Below are 16399 nucleotides of genomic sequence, written 5' to 3' on the forward strand. Positions count from 1 at the left end.
TGTGCACAATGGAGGCACAATGGAGAAAAAATAATTACATTGGAATGAGATAAGTCATAATTCTGACCTAAATCCTGACTCAGATCCACGATAAAAATTTAGACGTTGGCCTACATACCCTAGTCTTATTATGGGAGAAATGTATTTCCACAATCCTATGTATTGCCATGAATAGAATATAATGGAATAGAATGAAATGGAATGGAATTGAATAGAATTTAATGAAATTATTTGAATGGAACGGAATTTATTGTCCATTTGGTTAGAATGGCTGCTGGTACGCCTCTCTGACCTCTCAAAAATAACTACATGTTTGTTACATGTGGGTAGGCCTACAGTAAATAAGATTAAGATTTAAATAACTTTATTGGTCAATTGCACATAAGGTCCAACCGAAATTTAACCCAACACTCCGAAAGACACACATACTTACATATCCAGGTTTTTGGAGAGGTGCGGGGTAATTACAGTGTATAGGAAGGCAAAGCATACTGTAGTCACATAATTACACCTATACAGCATGCACTTCAACGATTTGCAAGCAAATTTACATGGAGATTACTGATTCATCTAAAAGAATACTTCTAGGGTGATGGGGCTTACCCACAATTCATTTGAGTTTATTAACACATCTAATCCATATAAAGGATATGTGTAATTACCCATAACCTCACGTCTACTCAACATAGACAGCTATTTGCAGCAGCATAACCCTCAGCTACACAGAGCATCATACTTGTGTAGAACAGTGTAGAACATTGAGCTGACAAGGTAAACATCTGTTGTTCTGCCCCTGAACAAGGCAGTTAACCCACTGTTCCCTGGTAGGCTGTCATTGTGAAAAGGAATTTGTTCTTAACTGACTTGCCTAGTTAAATAAAGGGGAAAAAAAGCTTGAGTCATCATAGTCTAGCTAGCTGGTTCATTGTCTTTAGATATCAAGCAGCAGTGCCATCTATTGGACAAAGCTGTACAAATAATTCAGGAAAAAGCAACACAAGGGGGCAGACATGTTCCACGATGAGAATGTCACAGAACTAAAGGTGTCCTATCATCCAAAAAGCAGAAGCTCCATACTCTGAAGATACTCCATAAAAGTGCAAAACACAAATGGTGCCAACATACCTCACTCAAAACTACTTCCCAACATCATCAACTAGAATTAGTTGTATAGGCATGTCTTAAATTCCAATGCTGATGGGTTCCCTCACTATCATGTGGTTGCCTTATTCCACATATAGCTGCTTAATAACTACAATCTTATTGTTAAGGTTGATTACTGCTGTGTTTTAATCCATGGTTTATTCACACCAAGACAAAAAGAGGACATAATTATGGATTAATACATAGTAAACAATGAGGGTTTGTTACATAGAATAAGTCAAGAATTCTAATTGTATGGTTTGGTCAATGGAACTTTAATGTGGAGATAGGGTGAACACGAAAAATATACAACTTTGTTCTTGCAAAGTGTTTTACATTTATTGTATTCAATATTTAGCCAGCCCTGACATTTTGGCTGCTGCCTTTCTCAAGGGATCCTGCTAATGGTCAATGGACTTTACCAATGAGAAATGTAACCACAGTCATACACAGCAAATGTTTGACTTTATTGGATCACCTGCTACAGTAAACAGGACCAAAGTAACACTCAGCTCTCTATCATGCTAAATTTCTGAACTTCGTGAAACAAATCGAAAGTGCCTTTTGTCTACTGTAAGCACTGGGAAGAAAAAAGTGTTGTATCATAAACATAAACCGAATGGCCGGGTGTGCTCTTATGATCACATTGTTTGACATTTTGATTTTTAAAGTGCAGTAAATGCATTTTGCCCACACAAATAACATAACCATAAAATTATATTTATGAACATCCTACAGCCTATTGTATTTTCTTGCCTGGCTCTTTATCATGTGGTGTAGCACCTGCTAAACTGACAGTTGTATTAGCATGATAAACCATGGAGGTTGTGTGATGTACTGATTGCCTGTTGAATCTCCACCTGAGGGGTTAGAACCTAACTATCAAGCATGGAAATTACAGGGCAAATCAGTGCCATACCATTGGCACCATTGCCATCTTGAGTCCGAAGGAGGTGGGCAGATTGGTCCCTTACTTTTCACAAAAACACAAAAGCGTGCTCTTTATGTAAGTAGGGAAGTCTATAAAAATAAGCCTCTGCTCTCCTCACTGGCAGTTTACCACTAAAACATTTTTATAATCAGCCTTTATTGTTCATTCCCTCCTTGTGGGAGATGCGCACATTTTCATTTTTTAAAAGGGCAAATCAACCATAAATCAGTTTATAAACTGCGGCGGCGGTTGAGAATGCCTGGATGAATATTCATTAGACTTCCTCAAGCTGCCACACACTGTGATTCATTAGGCATATGTAAATATCACTCACTTTAATTGCCCCTAAACTGACTTAACATAATGTTGTCATTAGCAAATTATTACTTATTTGTGAAACTAATGGTACAGTATGGTGTGCATGCTAAAAAAAACACGTATATGATTACAATTTTAATCCACTTTTTTAGGGCAGTTTGCTGTCCCGTTGTCAGGGTGTTGAGGAGTCTGGTGTATTATGGACAGAGTTGGAGTGATGGTAATGAGTGAGTTAGGGAGGAAGGTGGATGCTCTCGTCTGTACGGTTGATGTGCCAACAATTAAACAAACTGGCACTTTGATAGGTTTAGGACACCGTTGATCTTCCTCTCCCTCCCTGCCCTCCCATCACACACATGGCAGCAGCGATCCTTCACCATCCCATCTATCCCTCTCATCTGCAGTGATTACCAGGATTAGTATCGCTGACTGGGAGCATTAGCAGAGACATGCTGTAGAGGTGAGGCAGGGGCTGTACACTGTAGTGTGTGACTGTAGCAACCTATAGGAAAAACACAACAATTTCATATTTTTTACATTTCCTTGACAAGTGCATCAAGACTGGAAATGTTGCAAACCATCTTTGTCATAAAAAAAATTATATTTTTTTGTTTTCTTTCAAGTGTAATTTATAGAAAATTATAAATACAAACAAATGTTCACTGCTAATAGATTCTGTGCTCTTTATTTTCTTCATTTGCCCCTATAAGAATAAAATACACATTTTTATTTCAGGTGTTGATAAATGCTTCTAATGTTTTCCAAACATTTGTGTTTGATATGTTGCTTAAAAATTTAAACAGTACCTCTATAGTGCCACATTAACTACATAAAAAAATTATTACTTTTTTATTTTTTATAAATGTGGCTTTTTCAGCTTTGTTAGTTATTGCTAATGAGATCAGAATTCTTTAATTCAGTTAATTCATTTACTCAAATTAACAACTTTAACTTCAATTTCAGTCTTTCTTCTGCAGATTATGTAGATTATGCTCCAATTCAACTTTCCCAAAATGCTATCTGAACAGAGAAAACAATTTCCTTGAATTACATTTTGAACCAATAGGGGTTTCCTTTGTCAATATACTTACTGTTATAAACAAATGATTCTCAGCTATTTATTTGCTCAGTCCTCAACACAGAAATTCAACTTTTTTAAGCTAGGGATTTCATCATAATGACAGTATTCATGATTAGTGTTTGTTGTTTTCTGTTGTTGTTATGAAGACTGGTCTGAAAATGAGACTGTTCAGTAGTCCAGGCATTTATCACAAGGTGACAAAGCCATGTTCGACCTTAACAGATCCTTAACCTGAAACAGGTCCAGGTTCTTGTTATTCAGTTGGGAATATATTCAGGGGGAAATAGTGTAAATGTGCTTGATGCCACATTTTAACACGAATCCCAAACTCTTGGCTGTCACCAACATGCACTTTTTCTACAGCCCAGCAATTAAGCTGTTTGTAGTTTTTAAGGGGCCAGTAACGATTGGCACAATAACCATGATAAAACAGGCAAACAAACAAAAATAACAGGGAGAGAGAGGGAGGAGAGGGGGAGAGAGAGAGAGAGAGAGAGAGAGAGAGAGAGAGAGAGAGAGAGAGAGAGAGAGAGAGGGAAAATGAAAGGGAGAAAGAAAGGGAAAAAGAAAAGGAGTGGGGGGGAGGGAGGGAGGGAGGGATGGAGGGAGGGGGAGAAGGTGGAGAAGGAGGAGAGGGAATGGGAGAAGAGGGAGGAGAGGGAGAAGGAGAGGGAAAGGAGAAGGAAAGGAGAAGGAGAGGGAGAGGGAGACAAGCTAATAAAGTAATATGATGGATTATCTTCTCTTCACAAATGGTCCAACACCATGTAACACCAGGTAACACCAGGTAACATACCATGTAACACCATATAACACCATGTAAATTGGCCCAGACAATGCATTATGGATAAGGCAGTTGAGATTACAGCTTGTTAATGTGTCCCACCCTCCCAAACCACACACAGCATCCTTCCTTCCTCATCAGCCCCTCTGCTTCTGTTCTGGCGGTGACTCAGTCACCTCATTGTCGAGGCATGCATGTCTTTAGGTGCAGATGGAGAGGGATGTCTCTGCTGCAATCTTCCAGGCGTTGACGCGGTCCGGGAGTGAGTGTTTCTGGGAGAGGGACGGGCCAAGGCAGAGTGGAGGTTTACCCAGAGACAAGCAGTCAGTAGGGGACAGGGCTGTGGCCATATGCCTCTACTCAACCACTACCCCTTCCTTCCTCTGGCAACCCAGTGTGGTCCACACAGCTAGGTGCCCTGTCTAGAGAGACGTACGTCAGGCCATCTGTTAAAGGAATTTGGGGAGTGAGGTGCTTCCTTGGTTGGCCTAATACTGAGATTAGATTGAGGATGATTAGGCTAACTAGGGTTTCCATGACCACGAGTGGTGCCCTGATCCCTTATACAGGGTCATCCCCATCATTTGGTAATTCATGGTTATGGTGAGAATTAGGGTAAGAATAGATGTCCCTGGATCAGTGCATCCATACTCTCTCAACAGGTCAAAATCTAAACTTTTACTGTACATGTAGTATGTGCAGGGTTGATATTCTGCATGCAGTCAATGGTGTAACAAAAAGGGAAACATATCTCAAAATCTCATTGTTTGAGTCATTCATGGTAAAAAAATATGTAACCTTTATTTTATAAGGGGGAAACAACAATAGACCCTGGTCTATTTTACAAATGTGCCCTGTATATACAATACAAACATACACAATTATACCAAAACATATACACGTAAAAATACAGAAATACAGGCATGGGAAGCACAAATAAAACATCCCAAATCACCCAGAAAACAGCTACATTCCTACACAAATAAGTCCCCAAACAATACTTTATTTAAGGATCGGACAATTTTTTCAAATTTTCACCTAAAAAGAAATACCGAAATCTAACTGCCTGTAGCTCAGGACATGCATGTTCTTGATAGCATTTGAAAGGAAACACTTTGAGGTTTGTGAAATGTGAAATTAATGTAGGAGAATATAACAAATCAGATCTGGTTAAAGATAATACAAAGAAAAACATGAATTTTTCTTTGAAATGAAAGAGAAAGGCCATAATGTATTATTCCAGCCCAGGTGAAATTTAGATTTTGGCCACGAGATGGCAGCAGTGTATGAGCAAGGTTTTAGACTGATCCAATGAACCATTGAATACATGTTCAACATGTTGTGTCAAGATTGCCAAAATGTGGCTAATTGGTTTATTCATACATTTTCAAGTTCAGAATTGTACACTCTCAAACAATAGCATGGTATTCTTTCACTGTAATGGCTACGGTAAATTGGACAGTACAGTTAGATTAACAAGAATTTAAGATTTCTGCCCATATCAGAAACAGCTGAAGTCGGAAGTTTACATACACTTAGGTTGGAGTCATTAAAACTAGTTTTTCAACCATTCCACAAATTTCTTGTTAACAAACTATAGTTTTGGGAAGTTGGTTAGGACATCAACTTTGTGCGTGACACAAATAATTTTTCCAACAAATGTTTACAGACAGATTATTTCACCTATAATTCACTATATCACAATTCCACATACACTAAGCTGAATGTGCCTTTGTACAGCTTGGAAAATTCCAAAATATTATGTCAAGGCTTTAGAAGCTTCTGATAGGCTAACTGACATCATTTGAGTCAATTGGAGGTGTACCTGTGGATGTATTTCAAGGCCTACCTTCAAAACCAGTGCCTCTTTGCTTGACATCATGGGAAAATCAAAAGAAATCAGCCAAGACCTCAGAAAACAAATTGTAGACCTCCACAAGTCTTGTAGAAATTGTAGGCCTCCACAAATTGCACCTTGAGAACAATTTCCAAATACATGAAGGTACCACGTTCATCCATACAAACAATAATATGCAAGTATAAACACCATAGGACCACCCAGGAGTCATACTGCTCAGGAAGGAGAAGCATTCTGTGTCCTAGAGATGAACGTACTTTGGTGCGAAAAGTGAAAATAAATCCCAGAACAATGGCAAAGGACCTTGTGAAGATGCTGGAGGAAACAGGTACAAAAGTATATATATCCACAGTAAAATGAGTCCTATATCGACATAACCTGAAAGGCCGCTCAGCAAGGAAGAAGCCACTGTTCCAAAACCGCCATAAAAAGCCAGACTACAGTTTGGAACTGCACATGGGGACAAAGATCATGCTTTTTGAGAAATGTCCTCTGGTCTGATGAAACAAAAATAGAACTGTTTGGCCATAATGACCATCGTTATGTTGGGAGGAAAAAGTGGGAGGCTTGCAAGCCGAAGACACCATCCAAACCGTGAAGCACAGGGGTGGCAGCATCATGTTGTGGGGGTGCTTTGCTGCAGGAGGGATTGGTGCGCTTCACAGAATAGATGGCACCATGAGGAAGGAAAATGATGTGGATATATTGAAGCAACATCTCAAGACATCAGTTGAAGCTTGGTTGCAAATGGGTCTTCCAAATGGACAATGACCCCAAGCATACTTCCAAAGTTGTGACAAAATGCCTTAAGAACAACAAAGTCAAGGTATTGGAATCAGCCATCACAAAGCCCTGACCTCAATCCTATAGAGAATTTGTGGGCAGAACTGAAAATGCGTGTGCGAGCAAGGAGGCCTACAAACCTGACTCAGTTACACCATCTGTCAGGAGGAATGGGCCAAAATTCACCCAGCATTTATGCTGTTGTGCCTATAGGTTCCCAAGCGGGAACTACACCCCCCCCATTCAACTCAAACAGTGGTGCAGGGAATGCAAAAATATTCTTAGAAATATTTAACCTCCACACATTAACAAGTCCAATACCTCAAATGAAAGATAAACACCTTGTTCATCTACCCAGCGTGTCAGATTTTTTAAATGTTTTACGGCGAAAACACAGCATATATTTATGTTAGACCACCACCAAAACAAAGAAAAAACGTAGCCATTTTGTCCAACAAAAGATAAAATGACAAAAGCAGGATTAAAAGAAAAATCATTCACTGACCTTTTGAAAATCTTCATCAGATCACAGTAATATGACATGTTACACAGTACATTTATGTTTTGTTCAATAATATGCATTTTATATCGATAAATCTCGGTTTACATTGACGCCATGTTCAGAAAATTCTCCAAAATATCCGGAGAAATTATAGAAAGCTACGCCAGATAACGTGTTGGGAATAATCAGAATTAGGTGGTAACATAGGTAAGATGTTTTATATTCATAATATGTTTGTAAGTGACTTCACATCAGAATGTTATTTTTTTATAATACTGTGGCGGGGTTGCAGTATCTGTTCTATGTCAAGACTAAGTTGCTTGGGCCGGAGAGAGGGGAGAGGTCAAGCTGAACAATGAATTATGCCGATGCTGTCTTATCCTGTGTGTCTTTGCTATAAAAGTTCTCAGTTGAAATGTGTAAGGGACTCTCAGAGAATTCATTGATAGACACTGAATTGATCTGAGAGTCACAGGGTTGTGATAGAGCATATATAATTAAAGATGGGCTTTGATAATTAACTCTGACTTGTGTGTGGTTCGTCTCATGATTTGGTAAATAGAGGAAATTTCCACGACAAACGCCAGATAACAGAAATACTCATCATAAGCTTTGACTAAAGATACATGTTCTACATACATTTAGAAAGATACACTGGTTCTTAATGCAACCGCTGTGTCACATTTTTTTTTAACGTTACGGAATTAGTTTACTATGCAATAATCTGAGACGGCGCTCAGACGTAACAATATTTCTCCGCTATGTTGGAGTCAACAGAAATACAAAATTACAACATAAATATTCCCTTACCTTTGATGGTCTTCGATCAGAATGTAGTGGAAGGAGTCATACTTACACAATACATCGTTTTGTTTCATAATGTTCAATTCTAGTGTCCATGTAGTAGCATATGCTACCACTTTCAGCTCAAATGCCCAAAAAATGACTTCTGGTCCAGAATAATTGCGCATCAAAACTTCCAAATTACATATTACAGGTCGACGAAACTGGTCAAACTAGGTGCAGAATCAAGCTTCAGGATGTTATAAACGTACAAAACGAATGGCATTCCAACCGGACAATCCTAGTTCATCTGGGCTGACTGGAACAAAGGAAGCTCTCTTTCCCAAGGGCGCGTTTCACGCACATGAAAATCTTTGCGACACTTAGAACTACTCACTCCATATAGGGTCAAAGTTCACAGCATATGCACCATTTAACGTTCTACTGAATGAGGACATCTAGTGGAAGACATAGGAAGTGTTTCCAGATCCATAACTTGTTGGGAAGGGAGGGGGCTATGACGTCAAAGTTGCCCCAACTTTCAGGATCCCAAAACTCGTTTGGAAGATTGCCTGCCCTGTGAGTTCTGTTATACTCACAGACATAATTCAAACGGTTTTAGAAGCTTCACAGTGGTTTCTATCCGATAATAATTATGATATGCATATATTAGCAATTTAGGACAGATTTTTATGCAGTTCACTATGGGCACGCAATTCATCCAAAGGGGAAATTAGCGCCCCCTATCCCTCTTGAAACTCTGGGGGCGGTATTTCATTTTTGGATGAAAAACGTTCCCGATTTAGATATAGATATTTTGTCACGAAAAGATGCTCGACTATGCACATAATTGACCGTTTTGGAAAGAAAACACTCTGACGTTTCCAAAACTGCAAAAATATTGTCTGTGAGTGCCACAGAACTGATGTTACAGAAAAAACCCAGATAAAAATCCAATCAGGAGAGCCGCATTTTTTGAAACCGCCTCATGGCAATGACACCTTATATGGCTGTGGAGGAGCTTGGAGTCAGCTTACGTGTTCCACGTTTTCCCCAAGGTGTCTCCAGCATTGTGACGTATTTGTAGGCATATCATTGGAAGATTGACCATAAGAGACTACATCTACCAGGTGTTCGCTTGGTGTCCTCCGTCGCAATTATTGCATAATCTCCAGCTCCAGTATTTTTCCGTTTGCCTCTGATGAGAAACCGAATGCAAGGAAGGATTTTTCATCGAATAGATTTGTGAAAAACACCTTGAGGATTGATTCTAAACAACGTTTGCCATGTTTCTGTCGATATTATGGAGCTAATTTGGAAAAAAGTTTGCAGTTGTAAGTGACTGCACTTTCGTTTTTTTTTTCTTACCCAAACGTGATGAACAAAATGGAGCTATTTCTCAAACACAAGTAATCCTTTTGGAAAAAATGAACATTTGCTATCTAACTGAGAGTCTCGTCATTGAAAACATCCAAAGTTTTTCAAAGGTAAATGATTTTATTTGAATGCTTTTCTTGTTTTTGTGAAAATGTTGCCTGCTGAATGCTAGACTTAATTCTATGCTAGGCTATCAATACTCTTACACAAATGCTTGTGTAGCTTTGGTTGAAAAGCATATTTAGAAAATCTGAGATGACAGTGTTGTTAACAAAAGGCTAAGCTTGTGTTTCAATATATTTATTTAATTTCATTTGCGATTTTCATGAATAGGAAACATTGCGTTATGGTAATGAGCTTGAGGCTATGAGTACGCTCCCGGATACAGGTTTGGAGTTGCAAGAAGTTTTAAAAGCAATGCTACCAAATACTAATTGAGTGTATGTAAACTTCTGACCCACTGGGAATGTGATGAAAGAAATAAAAGCTGAAATAAATCATTTCACATTCTTAAAATAAAGTGGTGATCCTAACTGACCTAAGACAGGATATTTTTACTAGGATTAAATGTCAGGAATTGAGAAAAACTTAATTTAAATGTATTTGGCTCAGTGGTATGTAAACTTCCGTCTTCAACTGTAGCCCTTTTGTTAAACCCCCACACATGCAGTGTCCTCACCTGGCTGAACTTGTGCCTCCAGAGACGAAACCTCTCTCATCGTCACTTTAAGCCTAGGTTTACCTCCACTGTACTCACATCCTACCTTACCTTTGTCTGTACATTATGCCTTGAATCTATTCTTCTGCGCCCAGAAATCTGCTCCTTTGTTCCAAACGCACTAGACGACCAGTTCTTATAGCCTTTAGCTGCATCTTTATTCTACTCCTCCTCTGGTGATGTAGAGGTTAACCCAGGCCCTGCTGCAACTTGCCCAAGCCCCGCCCCCCCGCTTCTCCTTCACCCAAATCCAGACAGCTGATGTTCTGAAAGAGCTGCAAAATCTGGATCCCTACAAATCAGCTGGGCTAGACAATCTGGACCCTCTCTTTCTAGAATTATCCGTCAAAATTGTTGCAACCCCTATTACTAGCCTGTTCAACCTCTGTTCCGTATTGTCTGAGATCTCCAAAGATTGGAAAGCTGCCATGGTCATCCCCCTCTTCAAAGGGGGAGACACTCTATGCGCAAACTGTTATGGACCTATATCCATCCTGCCCTGCCTTTCTAAAATCATCGAAAGCCAAGTTATCCAAAACATAAAGCAAAATCTACAATGGAATGGCTCAAAAATAAACATATCCAGGTGTTAGAATGGCCAAGTCAAAGTCCAGACCTGAATCCAATCTAGAATCTGTGGAAAGAACTGAAAACTGCTGTTCACAAATGCGCTCCATCTAACCTCACTGAGCTCGAGCTGTTTTGCAAGGAGGAATGGGAAAAAATTTCAGTCTCTTGATGTGCAAAACTGATAGAGACATACCCCAAGCGACTTACAGCTGTAATCGCAGCAAAAGGTGGCGCTACAAAGTATTAACTTAAGGTTGATGAATAATTTTGCACGCCCACTTTTTCAGTTTTTGATTTGTTAAAAAAGTTTGAAATATCCAATAAATGTCGTTCCACTTCATGATTGTGTCCCACTTGTTGATTCTTCACAAAAAATACAGTTTTATATCTTTATGTTTGAAGCCTGAAATGTGGCAAAAGGTCGCAAAGTTCAAGGGGGCCGAATACTTTCGCAAGGCACTGTATACCTTAAGGACCAATCACTGCTTTGTGTTTGCCTGTTTGACTTGTCAAGCTTGTCATCAGAGTGCGCAGCTGAACACTGTAAGCTGGAAAAACAATTTGTTTGTTAGTTTTGATTAAAACGAAACCGTTAATAATTAAATATGAATATCAAACGTGTTTTTGTGTGGATTCAGCGAGTGCTAGCTGGCTGTACAACAGACACCTGTCGTCTTCTAGGGAAAGACTCATTGTTATCTTTTCGTAAATCAACTGGTTATAGTAAAGAGCCAACCTGGATACTAAGGAGATCCTGAGGGAATTCGATGAGTACAAACAGCTTTAGGCTTTGGAGGAACAACATACTTCATCATGGAAAGACCCGACTACCTCGCAAAATAACTTTAACCCGACAAAAAAATAAAAACAGATTCATCTACAGACATGGACAATTTACTTACTGTTGAAGTAGAGGCTAGTGCTCTGGCTAGAATCCATGCAACACTGGAAAAGTTGTGTGAGGAGGTAGCAGGGCTAACCCTAACCCTAGCAGATGGGGAGTTTAGTGTTTCGCCTGAGTGAAATTCTCACGCTCCAAGGAGAGAACAAGGCACTCACAGCCAAGGTTAAAATCCACAATTCAAACATGGGTTGTCTACTCAGGGAAAACAAGGTCATGAAGGAGTTGCTACTAAACATACAAAGTCATAGCATGCATGAAAATATATATTTTTTCTGGGATTCCTGAGGACGCATCCAATAATCCAGAGGGCGTGATCAGATCATCGCAGAATTTGAACACTACCAACAAAAGGAGCTGATCGAAAGCAGGGGAAGGGAGCTTAAAGGGACCAAATTTGGTCTCTATGCCCAATTTCCAAGGGAGATAAAGAGACTGTTTCAGAAAAAAAGCTGCAACAGAGGTAGAAGTGTAAGAGTGCCTTTCTCATTGTGACAAATTCTTTATAGATGGATAGCTATTCTGAGACAGCTTCATAACACCATGGCTGTACTAGATTCTACCGGGACTTCAGATTACAAAAAAAAGAAAGTATGGGAACTGTAAAAATATCTGAACACTATGAAGGGGATATGAACACACACATACTCAATTACTGTACATGCCCACTTACACACGGACTTATATACACACACACCTAATCTTGCTCTCTTCTCTCACTTTCTTGGCTTATTAATCTATATGGTCAAAATCAGGATGATCTATACTTCGTTGAAAATACTTACACCAATTTATTGAATTTACAGGCAACAAATTATCAAATCATTATGGTTGGACACTATAACACAGCGTTAAGTACCTCAATGGACCGTAAAGGTTATCTCTACAAACTATCATTACCGTGCCCTTAAGGAAATCACAAATATTGTTGACACATTAGAAATAGTGGATATTGGAGACTAAAAATCCCTGACCTAGTGAGATACAGTATACATGGAGGAGAGTTAATCAAGCTAGTCGTCATGACTACTTTCTTGTCTCTTTCACTCTTGCATCAAATGTAAAAACTACATTTTATAGCAGACGAATGCGATCGGATCGTCATCTAATTGGCCTTCACATAACTCTTATATAATTTCCACGTGGACGGTGATATTGGTAATTTAATCAAAATTTACTGGAGGACAACTTATTTTTCACTGAGACAAAATCATTTATAACTGAATTTTTCCAGTATAATATAGGTTCAGCAAATCCCCTTATTGTTTGAGATACCTTTAAAAATGTACCTTCAGAGGTCATTCAATGCAATATTCATTAATAATAAAAAAGCAGTTTCTGGCTAAAGAGGCAAGACTAACAAGGGAAATCCATGAACTAATAGCACAGGTAGACAGCCATAAAAACAATACTACAGAGATACAAAATAATTTAGAGGAGAAAAAATAGAACTTGAGGAACTTATTTAAGAACGATCTAATATAATATATTACAAAAATAAACTGGATGGAATATGGAGAAAAGTGCACAAAATTATTCCTGAACCTCCAATACAGGAACGCTAACAAAAATAATTTGCAGAAACTCTGAAGACGGAGTCATCAATGATTCTCCAAATTCTATTTTAAAAGAGGAACATAAATATTTTAGGCAGATGTTCTCTTTTCCATCTCATCCTCTACCAGTGAAGGAAGATTACGGTAAGGAATTATTTCCAAATAATATAAAACATTTAAAATTAACAAATGTACAGAAAGATCAGTGTGAAGGCCAAATTCCAGAGGAATAACCTTTTAAGGCTATTAAATCCTTTCAGTCTGGAAAACCCCCAGGGCTTGATGGCATACCGGTAGAGGTATATCAATACTTTTTTGATATATTAAAAGCTCCATTGTTAGATTGTTTTAACTACTCCTATAGAAATGGTAGTCTGTCAGGTACTCAGCAGGAAGGTCTGATTTCTCTTGTATTAAAACAAGACCCAGATGACAAATATGAAGATCGTCTATCTAAAAAACTGGAGGCCCCTTACACTTCAATGTTGTGATGCAAATACAGTAGCGAAATGCATAGCACTCAGAATTAAAAGGGTTTTACCATGTATTGTTCATCCGGATCAGACAGGTTTTTTACACGGACGATACATTACAGATAATATATGACAACTACTAGAAATAATAGAACATCATGAAACATCTAAGAAGTCAGGCCTGGTATTTACAGCAGATTTTGAAAAGGCATTTTATAAAGTAAGACTGTATTTGATTAATAAATGCCTGAATTTCTTCAATTTCGATGATTCTCTTATAAAATGGGTATGTCACGCCTTGGTCTTAGTATTTTGTGTTTTAGTTAATTAGTTGGTCAGGCCAGGGTGTGACATGGGTTTATGTTTGTTGTATTTCATAGTGGGGTTTTTTAGTTATTGGGATTGTGGCTGAGTAGGGGTGTTGCATAGGTTTGGCTGCCTGAGGCGGTTCTCAATCAGAGTCAGGTGATTCTCGTTGTCTCTGATTGGGAACCGTATTTAGGTAGCCTGGGTTTCACTTTGTATTTCGTGGGTGATTGTTCCTGTCTCTGTGTAGTTTCACCAGATAGGCTGTAATTAGGTTTCACGTTCCGTTTTGTTGTTTTGTATTTGTACGTCATTTGTTTCGTCATTTGTTTCGTCATTTGTTTCATTAAAAACATGAGTAACCAACACGCTGCATTTCGGTCCGACTCTCTTTCGACAAACGAAGAACGCCGTTACAGGGTATATAAAATAAAAACAACTTTTACATTACCCTGCAGTTTACCAATAAAATGGGCTGATGGTGAAGTAGACATACTTGGCATTCATATCACAAAATATATAAATAAGCTCTCCACAATGAGAGATTTGTACGCGTCCCTGCGTGTGGAGTACAGATTATCTAGAATTGTTTTCCCTTTGGTTGCACATTTAACATGTTGATAGATATTTGGTAGAACTGGTTTAAGTTTCCCTGCGTTAAAGTCTCCGGCCAAAGTCGTACCTTGTCTAATTTATTGTCCAGTGATTGCACGTTGGCGAGTAATATTGACTTCAACGGCAGATTTCCCACACACCTTCTGCGGGTCCTCACGAGGCATCCCACTCTGTGTCCTCTGTACCGGCGTCTCTTCCTCTTGCAAATAACGGGGATGTTGGCCCTGTCGTGTGTTTGGAGAATGTCCAGTGTGTCCTGCTTGTTGAAGAAAATATATTGGTCTAATCCGAGGTGAGTGATCGCTGTCCTGATATCCAGAAGCTCTTTGTCTATTCCGAGGTGAGTGATCACTGTCCTGATATCCAGAAGCTCTTTGTCTAATCCGAGGTGAGTGATCGCTGTCCTGATATCCAGAAGCTCTTTGTCTAATCCGAGGTGAGTGATCGCTGTCCTGATATCCAGAAGCTCTTTGTCTAATCCGAGGTGAGTGATCGCTGTCCTGATATCCAGAAGCTCTTTGTCTAATCCGAGGTGAGTGATCGCTGTCCTGATATCCAGAAGCTCTTTTTTGCCGTAAGATACAGTTGCAGAAACATTATGTACAAAATAAGTTACAATACATAATAAACACACAATTGGTTGGGCGACCGTAAACAGCTGCCATTTCTTCTGGCGCCATTTGTGTGGTGTCAGGTTCAGGAATGGCTGAAAATGCATAGCATTGATCTGAAATTGACCCTAGAAATAGTACTGTTAGGAGATCTGTAGAGACCGGGTCAGTCAATTACTAATATACTAATACTCTTAGTAAAAGTATTTATCTTCAACTCGCAATCTGTGGATTCTATTCGATGAGATAGATTGAAATTGTACGTTAAACAAGATATCTGTTGAGTAGAAATCCGAAGAGGGTGGCCAGCAGATATAGATGGGATAGGCTGAGGGGAGCTGAGGGTTGGGATGTGGAATTGGAGACAAGTGGGAGTGGAGTTGCGGTGGGGGAGATAGAATGATGGTCAAAGAATAAAGAAAAAAATTAAGTCTAAATAAAACATAATAAAAAGTACATTTGAATGACACGGAGGGGCAGTGTTTTTACAACTAATGCTGGTATGCCTGAGGCTGGTGCCGTGCAGGTGTTTGTACACATGCATATACACACACTCTCATTCAAAACCTGTCTTAGGTCACCACTTTATTTTAAGGATATGAAATGTCAGAATAATAGTAGAGAGAATTATTTATTTCAGCTTTTATTTCTTTCATCACATTCCCAGTTGGTCAGAAGTTTACATACACTCAATTAGTATTTGATAGCATTGCCTTTAAATTGTTTAACTTGGGTCAAAGTTTCTGGTAGCCTTCCACAAGCTTGCCACAATAAGTTGGGTGAATTTTGACCCATTCCTCCTGACAGAGCTGTTGTAACTGAGTCAGGTTTGTAGGCCTCCTTGCTCGCACACGGTTTTTCAGGTCTGCTCACATATTTTCTAAAGGATTGAGGTCAGGGCTTTGTGATGGCTGATTCCAATACCTTGACTTTGTTGTTCTTAAGGCATTTTGTCACAACTTTGGAAGTATGCTTGGGGTCATTGTCCATTTGGAAGAGCCATTTGCAACCAAGCTTCAACTTCCTGACTGATGTCTTGAGATGTTGCTTCAATATATCCACATCATGTTCCTGCCTCATGATGCCATC

Source organism: Oncorhynchus masou, chromosome 24 (assembly GCF_036934945.1).
Source record: "Oncorhynchus masou masou isolate Uvic2021 chromosome 24, UVic_Omas_1.1, whole genome shotgun sequence".
In the NCBI taxonomy this organism is placed as follows: Eukaryota; Metazoa; Chordata; class Actinopteri; order Salmoniformes; family Salmonidae; genus Oncorhynchus; species Oncorhynchus masou.